Genomic DNA, 10261 nt, shown 5'->3' on the forward strand with positions numbered 1-10261 from the left:
AATTAAATTCATTTTGTCTGTCATAGTTGAAGTGTACCTAAGATGAAATTTACAGGCCTCTCATCTTTTTAAGTAGGAGAACTTGCACAATTGGTGGCTGACTAAATACTTTTTTGCCCCACTGTATATGGTATCCCATCTAAAGATAAGGTTACTTATCTTGAAATTGTTACATGCAAGGATGAAAAACAAAGGAGTGAATTGAACTTTAACTCCATTGAGAAAACAAAGAACAAATTGAACCTCTTGTTGATGAGAGATATTTCGTTATACGGCTGGGTATTATTATCCAAAGCTGAAGGGTTATCCAGGGCGGTTTATGTCTCGTTATCACTTGACTTAACCCCTAAAATTGTAAAGGACTTAGATAAGATTATTTATAGTTTTATTTGATGTGATATCCACAAAAATGATGTGGATATATTGAAGCAACATCTCAAGACATCAGTCAGGAAGTTAAGGCTTGGTCGCAAGTGGGTATTCCAAATGGACAATAACCCCAAGTATACTTCCAAAGTTGTGGCAAAATGACTTAAGGACAACAAAGTCAAGGTATTGGAGTGGCCATCACAAAGCCCTGATCTCAATCCTATCGAACATTTGTGGGCAGAACTGAAAAGGCGTGTGCGAGCAAGGAGGCCTACAAACCTGACTCAGTTACACCAGCTCTGTCAGGAGGAATGGGCCAAAATTCAGTCAAGGTATTGTGGGAAGATTGTGGAAGTCCACCCGAAACATTTGACCCAAGTTAAACAATTTAAAGGCAATGCTACCAAATACTAATTTAGTGTATGTAAACGTCTGACCCACTGGGAATGTGATGAAAGAAATAAAAGCTGAAATAAATCATTCTCTCTACTATTATTGTGACATTTCACATTCTTAAAATAAAGTGATGATTCTAACTGACCTAAGACAGGGATTTTTTTACGAGGATTAAATGTCAGGAATTGTGAAAAACAGAGTTTAAATGTATTTGGTTAAGGTGTGTGTAAACATCAGACTTCAACTGTACATAGAAGTGCACACTATTCTTATTGTTTTTTTATGTTTCTTAAAAGTAAAAGTAATATAGTCAACTATACAACTTCTACTACTACTACTACTACTACTACACTTTATATCATCCAATAATATATCATGAAAAACACTCAACATGAAGAATTTATGCAATTATGTTAATTTCAAATATTTATTTTGAAATATAGATTAGGTGCTCTTCTTTTTATAGCAGGAAGTAAAGGGACTGGACAAGGCTTTGCCTATAGCTGAAAACATCCTGGAAATGAGCGAACGCTTCCTTGGTTTCTTCTTGGTGGAGCATACACTCTCTGTTCGGCAGGTTTCTTGATCATTGACAATTGCTGGGGGAAAAAATGTAAACATAACATTTCTTTAACTGACCCTAGTTAGTGTGAATAATTAGTATTGCATTATTATTATTTAAATTGTAATATTCTACATAATTTCCAAATGTCGGGCGGCAGGTAGCCTAGCAGTCTCAATCCGCCTATTTAACACAGAAGTGTTACATAGGCCCCCCCAGGGCTTAGACTGTTTAGTGCCAAAAAGTAGTAAACTTTGTTATATCTCTCAGATTTAGGACAGACACTTCAGTTCCATGTAGTGAATCTGTTATTCAATGCGTTTGTATGGGCTATTAGCAGTAAGGACGATACAAACCCCTCGGCCCAGACAGGGCGTAGACTCTTGTGGGTTAAAAAGCATGATCATTACAAAGGTGCAACTCGTGCTGGAGGCAATAAAAGGCCACGCTAAAATGTGCAGTTTTGTCACACCACACTACGCCACAGATGTCTCAGAGACAGAGACTGAGAAGAATAGGAGCAAGGAAAAACGCTGGTTGACTTGTTTTGAGGGAGCGTGCAATTGGCATGCTGACTGCAGGAATGTCCACCAGAGCTGTGGCCAGAGAATTGGATGTTTATTTCTTTACCATAAGCCGCCTTCAATGTCGTTTTAGAAAATTTGGCAGTATGTCCAACAGGCCTCACAACCACAGACCACGTATATGGCGTCGTGTTTGCTGTAGGGTTATGGTGTGGGCAGGCATAATCTACGGACAACGAATACAATTGCATTTTATCAATGGCAATTTGAATGCACAGAAATACCGTCTCGAGATCCTTAGGCCCATTGTCGTGCCATTCATCCGCCGCCATCACCTAATGTTTCAGCATGGTAATGCATGGCCCCATATCGAAAGGCCTGCATACTCACCAGACATGTCACCCATTTAGCATGTTTGTGATGCTCTGGATTGACGTGTACAACAGCGTGTTCCAGTTCCCACTAATATTCTACAACTTCGCACAGCTATTGAAGAGGAGTGGGACAGCATTCCATAGGCCACAATCAACAGCCTGATCAACTCTATGCGAAGGAGAAGTGTCACGCTGCATGAGGAAAATGGTGGTCACACCAGATACTGACTGGTTTTCTGATCCACGCCCCTACCTTTTTTTAAGGTATCTGTGACGAACAGATGCATATCTGTATTCCCAGTCATGTGAAATCCATAGATAAGGGCCTAATGAACGTATTTCAATTGACTGATTTCCATATATGAACTGTAACTCAATAAAATCTTTGAAATTGTTGCATGTTGCGTTTATATTTTTGTTCAGTACACATTTGAGTGTATTGACTTACCTGTTTCACTGACGGCAGGGGTCTGGTTCTGGGAAGGTGTTGGAGTGCAGTGGTTCTTCTTGTTGACCTTCTTTGTACACTGGGTAACAAACAGTCATTTATACAGTAGGAGAAATTGCACACAAAGTGTATCAGTGTTTACCATCATACTGTACGTAATGAATAAAAAATAATCTTAAAAATGTGTATTTTGATGACATATGTACCTTTGGGTTGAGTCCACAGAGAGCGCTGAATCTTCCTCTCTTCTTTTCCTTTCTACAAGTTGTTGGAAGCCCAGAATTACCTACCTCGTCACGGCCAAGTACATTGTGTGATGACAACTGTGTCATGGAGGGAGGTGAAGAGCTAGCCTCATTGCATTTAGCTAGTAGTTCCCTAGTTAATGATTTGACCAGGGCATCATCAAATGCATAATCCGTTGACTTCATTGCAACCTGGAGCATCTTCTCTGACCCAAATTCTTGAAGAAGCCCCTTGTAGACAGCCTTGAAAATCTTTTCGATTTTCAGATTCTGGGGGTAGGCTTGAGTTGGTTCAAGGCCTGAGGTGCCACAGAACTCAGACAGAATCCTCTTTGTGAGAACTCTTGATGTTTCACCAATGTCAGAGGATTCCAGTAATGTGAAAGGGGTGATCATTGACAGCAATCTAACAATCAGTAAAAGTACCAAAGAGGTGTCGTCATTGCTAGTGGAGTCAAATGATGCATGTGTATCAGAGTCCATGGCTGATGGAGTTGATGGATGCACAGAGACACTAGACATCTCCAGATCTTTGTTGTCCATCTTAGATTCCACCTCTCCTAAAACTTGAATATCCACAGTTCCACCGTTGTGTGTGCTGCTGCCAGACAGAGAGGGTCTAGGCAATGATTTGGAACTAGACTGACGGCAAGTGGTCATGAGAGCCGGTCTGTCAGAGTCAAGTGTTCCAGCATCAGTTGGGGACAACCCATTGATTATGTTCATCAACTCTGATAATTCTTCTGATGAATTGGAGGCCACAGAACAGGTATCCAATGACCTGATCGACCATTATATTGGTGAAAAGGCTCTTTGTGTCAAAGTAAACCTGTGAGGAACTAACGGAGATGGCAGAAGAGCTCGGCATAAGCCAACTTGTTTCCTGCAGAGAATCATCAGAGATGATAGTTTGGCAGAAATCGGATCCTTGTGATGGTGGAGGAAGCCAGAAGACAATCTGCTGTAGCAGACGTTTTATTGACTCCGTAGCAAAGGAGTATACAAGGTCAGATGGAAACTCCCTGGATTCTTCAGAAGCATTCAATCCTGTCTTCAGTTTCAAAAGAATAGAGTCAGACACGCTCTTGCCAGCTGGCACAAAAAGAGCCTGGGGGGTGTTGTGACTTTTTATGAGCTCATAAACTTTGTCAGTGAGCTCATGTGAGAAGTTCTGAAGACCGTCCCTGGGGCTGAGTCTCGCAAGTCTTCTTGTAAAAGAAGTGACATCATCTGCAGTGGCTATGTGTTCCGTATCTTCTCTTGGAATGACCTCCATAACAGTGTCAACTATGGCAGAGATGGTTTGCCTTGTGTAATTTGTTGACCCTTGTGAATGAGTTGAGGAGTCACTCATATCAATGACCGAACTCCTAATGATAGGACAATAGATTTCAACAGGCCACTCATTTGGGACTGGAGTGCCTGGAAGAGAATTTGTAAAATCACTCCGGGACCCTCTGGTCATGGCAGAGGTGATGGACAGGGAGGACTTTGAGGAGGATGGCCGGTGTATCTCGTATCCATCAGTTCTCACCATGTCAACATCCTCCAACATGGAGCCCACGATGGAACGAGTCAAGAGGCCTTTCTCTGAGGTGCTCATCCTCTCTGACATAGACACTCTCCTCTGGATTGTCATCAGAGTCTGACTAATTAAGGCTTTGGAATAATTTACCATGCTGGTCTGGCTGCCTTCATGTTCACTGTAAGTCATTTGTGTAGAAGTAGCTGTTCTGCATATGGATTCAGCATGTTTGGGGGCCTCAACCACATTGTCTAGGAGGACCGGTTGTTGCTGGGCAAAAAAATCCTTGACCTTGATGAACACATTGTTGAACAGGTTTACAGTGCCTGGCCAAATGATCTTTCCTTTCACATTGGCCCTGTTCTGAACACTGACAGGAAGGTTTGAAGCTGACAGGGATCTCTCTAACTGGCCAGACACTGAAGCATCAGACATTTTAGTGATCTGGGTGAAGCTATTAAGGTCTTTAGTGATGCTTATGACGATGTTGGATGCTGCAGAATTGGTGTGCAGAGAAGAGGTGAACAAAGGTGGAGTTCCACTCTTCTGAAGGATTTTGACATCTCTATCATCACCATCGTTACTGGACTCTGCACAAATGTCTGCACTTCTACCATCAAGGCTGGTATTTACAATGCCAATTAACCCTGATTGAAGGATCCCACCAGCCATATGTGAGGCTTTCGTTTGAAACTCATCAGTACATAGTTTGTCAAAGGCTGTGGATTTAAGACTTCTAGAGTATGCCTCCTCCTCATCATTGTTGATCTCACCATGCAAATTGTCCTGTGTATTGACAGCATAGTCATCAACAGATAAATAGTCATCAACGTCAATATGAGAAACAACGGCATCCAAAAGCTTGGACAGGTCTTCTGTATCTCCTTTTAGGCTAGAGAGGCATTCCTCCATGGATTCCTCAGAGTGATACACAGTGAGGATCTGACTAATGACCTCCTTGGTACAGGTTTGAAGGTCCGCTTGGATTTCAAGAGAATCCCTATTACAAGTCACCTGAGAATCTAAACTTTCACTAGGAGCCTGTTTGAGAGTCTCATCATGTATTGGTGTAACACCATCGATGACCTTTACAGAGTCTTGGCAGGGAGTGAGAAAATGCCTCAGCATTTCTCGAAATCTATGATATATAATACGAGCAGCATGAAGGGTGCTCACTTTTGAAATTCTGAAATTTTCAGAGTGATGTGCCTGCATGGGACTGAACAATAGTCTCCACATCTGTTACAAAAGTGTCCAGCAATTTAGATGCTTCAGAGTCTCCCAGTAAGCTGTTTGTAAAGGGGTTGACAGATCTCAGAGCTTCGCTCACTGCCTTTCTAGCCTTTGTCTGGAAAGACACACTGGAGAGTTTCTTCATATTTATAACTGGAAGACTCAGGGTAGATTCACTGTTGGTGGTGCTGTCCTGCAGACCAAGTGGAAAAGTGAGATGGGAGAGACATTGTTCACTGTCTAACAACTCAGATGGTGAGGGGGAACACGAACTGGTGAAATCATTCAAGTCAGACATGATGCCATCCACAAATAGAATGGCCTCCAGAGACTCTTCAGAATCACACTCTCCAACAGAAGATGAGAACTTCTCCATCACCTCAGTCTTATACAAGACAAGAACCTGGCTGGCAATCGCTTTTGTGGTGTCAAGGAGGACTTGGTCTTGCAAATACCTTTTGAGAGCCAAGAGAGGTTTTGGGGTCTCACTTTGTCCTTTTTGTTCATTCATAGATGAGGGGGTTATTAAAAGTGGTTTACAAGAAATGGAGTCCGATGTGTCAGCCTCACCATTACTCGAATGACCGATGTCTAGGCACAAAGTTGGAACCATTGTGAAATAATCTTTTGTTCTCCCCACAAATGTACTTGCGAGAGACCCTTTTTCTGGACAGGTAAGAATCCGCTTCAGCGTATTTTTCATGTCGTAGTAACAGCCAACAGTGTAAGACCAGATCTTACTCTGATGGTTTTCAAGAAGGATCTGCTCACTCTGTGCAGGAGAGCAGGATGCCCTGATAGACTGGGTAAGATTGTCCATGTCTGAAACAAAGGTACTTACCAACTCAGAGGCCTCAGGGTCAATCATAAGGTCTCTGATCTCACCTATCCGAGGAGTTGGACTAGATGATATAGTGCCAGAACAACATGATGTACAACCCCTGAATCTTTTAACAATCTCCCGGATCGATTCAGTGGCCTTGGTCTGAAACTCCTCAGTGAGTAGTCTATCCATACTTTGTGTTGACAGACGAAGACTAGATTTGGCACCTTTGATATTGAGGTTGCTCTCTCCTTGTTTTAGCATCTCCTCAGGACTTTTACAAGCTTCAAGCATCTTCATATGGTCAGCAACAACACAAAGCAGTTCCCTCTTGTCGGGGTCATTTTCTTCCTTATTGCTGAAGTTCAAAACAGTGCCACTGAGGGCTGTCATGACCTGTCCTGTTAAATGTGTCATATCCACCTCAACACCATCCTCTCTTAGAACAACACTCTGCTCAACACTCTTCCCATTAATATACATCTGAAGTATGTTGGAAACGCCAGACACCATCTCCTCAACAACCTTGGTTCTGGAGACACCACCACTGGCAAAAATAACAGGGGACATTCGGCCAGAGATGGGAGTTTGGATGGCCACAGAGATTATGGAATTGACCTTCTTTGACACTTCTCCAACAATAACCCGGGATAGACTTTGAGTGTCTACCTGGTCCTCTCTTTGGATACAGAGGACATTGTTCAGCGACTCTTTGAAGGAATCCTGGACACCAGTGAGGAGACTGTCCTCAGTAATCCCAAAAAAGTCCCTGAGTGGCTCAGATGATATCGACTCACCATCTCCCTGAGTATTTGGCAACACTGTCTGAGACCTTTGAGAATACAAAGCAAACAATACAGCATTCCATATTCAATAGTAGACACGGTAGTGACATTAATACATCATTCAGTAATCAGTTAAACTGGTCATTAAGAGTAAACTGTTACACAGATAAACAAAACATATTTTCACAAAATGGGTTATGAATAGTTAGGTGAAACCGGTTTCTTTAGGAATGACTGAACATACCCATTACGAGAGGAGCTTGATTTGGCCGTGCAACACCTTGAGGATTTGCTGCTGCCTCTCTTGCGAATCTTCAGGTTTGTGCTAGAGGATCTCTCTGATTCTGTCAGAGACTTGCTGGATACTGGAGACACATGGCTGTATATCCGTACAAAACGGAAAATTGCAGGGATGATGACCTCCAGGATGGCCTCAGATACAAACCGCACAATCTCCAGGCACATCTCTGCAAGCAATGCCCTCATCACCTGTAGGACCGAAACAGTGTAGGTAGATTACTCATAGCCGGGCTCTGAAACCAAGCTCCTCGAAGAGATACCAACAATCTCACATATGTTCATGAGAATCATGAAAGTGGCATACATTGGAGAGCATGAAAAGCAGTAGGCTACTAAAAAGCTCTTTGAATGAAACTGTTTGTGATAATGTGGATGATACTGTAGATAGATAAAAGGTTTGTATCTAATATTCTTGAAACATCTATTAATATATCTATGAATCATTTTCAGGGTGAAGGGACTTACAGGGTCCATCCTGCCAATGCTTAACTGCCTCCATTGCCTATAGGAGATAATTAGATGTTTTTAGCACCAAAAAGCACACCAACACACATACAATTTATAAAATCCTCCAGATGACATTGCATTCAAATACTACAATAGAAGTTTGGACATACTCCTCAGTAAGTTTTTCCAGAAACCGGATGATAATCGGGTTGAAAGCATCCGGATCGATTGGCGGGAGGTCAAGAGCCCTGGTCTGACAGGCCCTGGAGACACACTCACTTAGGATCTTCTCATTAGATTGTCCCTGGTGAGATGTCCCCTGAACTGCCATCCCAGAGAATTCCACAGATGTAGAGGGACCTGTGTGCAAAGCAGCATTCACCAAGGTAAAGAAGTCAAAAAACATGTAACCTCCTGAGGCAAATATGTATTAGCCAACTTTGTGTACTTTGTGAAGTTAAGTAGCCAAGAAAGTATAACATGTGCACTCTGCTATTAGTCCTCTGCTCAATAGATGTCCATACTAAATTACATTTACATGCAAAAGGATTACATTCAGTGAAATTAGAGTTTCATTTATGACCTGCATCAGTGATCTGCTCCACTTTGTTTCTCTTGGTCCTCTTGGCCTAAAAAGACAATACAGTCAATGATATACACGTAGATCTGTATGAAGCCATTCCAATACAGCCCTTTGAGTAGAGCAAGGGTAAGACTGATTGCAGGGCTGTTCTAATCCTGTTCTAATGTTAAAATGTATTTTTCCATATCAGACACACCCTATGTGTTTGAATACAATCACCTACATAGGCACTGAGCTTGGCTGATGCTTTAAGCACACTGTTTAATTAAATAATTAAGACACACAAATGACTCAAGAAAGAGCCCGATGGTGACACTGTATTAAAAGAAATGACAGCGAGTGCCTGTGTGACAGGTGCACGTTGTCTCGCTCTCCTCCCTACTGCAGCGAAAAGGCACCGCATAACAGCAACTGTTTATTGTGCTGTCCATGCTGAAGACGCAATATCATTTCAGCCATTTAGTTTCTTCCTTACAGTTCTGGAAACTTCTTCTTTACAGTTCTGGAAACTTCTTCTTTACAGTTCTGGAAACTTTAGAGTGTTTTCTATCCTAATCTGACAATTATATGCATATTCTAGTTTCTGGGGCTGAGAAATAGGCCGTTTCAAATGGGTATGTTTTTTAGCCAAAAACGAAAATACTGCCCCCTACGTGCAAAAGGTTAAGCAAATGTTAAGCAATACCAGTCTGTTCTAACGACTAGAAATTATAAAGCCATTATTACAGCATAGCAAAGATTAAAAACAGCCGAATCTGTGAAATCGCTTAATTCAACATTTTGCCGGTGCATATGAGGCTTGGTGCTCACAGAATCAGTAGTCTATTAAACAAATACTCAAACAGGCAACAGAAGCTATATCTGTCTTACTCCTGTATATATGTATACAGTACCAGTCAAAAGTTTGGACACACCTACTCATTCAAGGCTTTTCTTTATTTGTACTATTTTCTACATTGTAGAATAGTAGTGAAGACATCACAACTATGAAATAACACATATGGAATCATTTAGGTACCAAAAAGTGTTAAACAAATCAAAATATATTTTATATTTGAGATTCTTCAAAGTAGCCATCCTTTGCCTTGATGGCAGCTTTGCACACTCTTGGCTTTCTCTCAACCAGCTTCACCTGGAATGCTTTTCCAACAGTCTTGAAGGAGTTCCCACATATGCTGAGAACTTATTGGCTGCTTTTCCTTCACTCTGTGGTCCAATTCATCCCAAAACATCTCAATTGGGTTGAGGTTGGGTGATTGTGGATGTCAGGTCATCTGATGCAGCCCTCCATCACTCTCCTTCTTGGTCAAATAGCCCTTACACAGCCTGGAGACGCAAACCAGATGGGATGGCGTATCACTGCAGAATACTATGGTAGCCATGCTGGTTAAGTGTGCCTTGAATTCTAAATAAATCACAGACCGTGTCACCAACAAAGCGCCCCCACATTATCACACCTCCTCCATGCTTCATGGTCGGAACCACACATGCGGAGATCATCTGTACGCCTACTCTCACAAAGACATTGTTGGAATTTGGACTTATCAGACCAAAGGACAGATTTCCACCAGTCTAATGTCCATTGCTTGTGTTTCTTGGCCCAAGCAAGTCTCTTCTTCTTATTGGTGTCCTTTAGTTGTGCTTTCT

General features: G+C 41.9%; 2 long non-coding RNA genes across 2 annotated transcripts; both read right to left on the reverse strand.

Moving 5' to 3' along the window:
• Positions 1–1178: 1178 nt before the first annotated feature.
• Positions 1179–3099, reverse strand: LOC116371932 (uncharacterized). Its single transcript, XR_004209077.1, has 3 exons — positions 2880–3099; positions 2674–2752; positions 1179–1364 (listed from the first exon to the last, which is right to left on the reverse strand). It is a non-coding gene; the product is annotated as an uncharacterized LOC116371932 (long non-coding RNA).
• A 4948-nt stretch (positions 3100–8047) lies between these two features.
• Positions 8048–8662, reverse strand: LOC116371934 (uncharacterized). Its single transcript, XR_004209079.1, has 3 exons — positions 8615–8662; positions 8202–8391; positions 8048–8086 (listed from the first exon to the last, which is right to left on the reverse strand). It is a non-coding gene; the product is annotated as an uncharacterized LOC116371934 (long non-coding RNA).
• Positions 8663–10261: the final 1599 nt, after the last annotated feature.

The sequence above is a fragment of the Oncorhynchus kisutch genome, unplaced genomic scaffold (assembly GCF_002021735.2).
Source record: "Oncorhynchus kisutch isolate 150728-3 unplaced genomic scaffold, Okis_V2 scaffold3827, whole genome shotgun sequence".
NCBI classification, from domain to species: domain Eukaryota; kingdom Metazoa; phylum Chordata; class Actinopteri; order Salmoniformes; family Salmonidae; genus Oncorhynchus; species Oncorhynchus kisutch.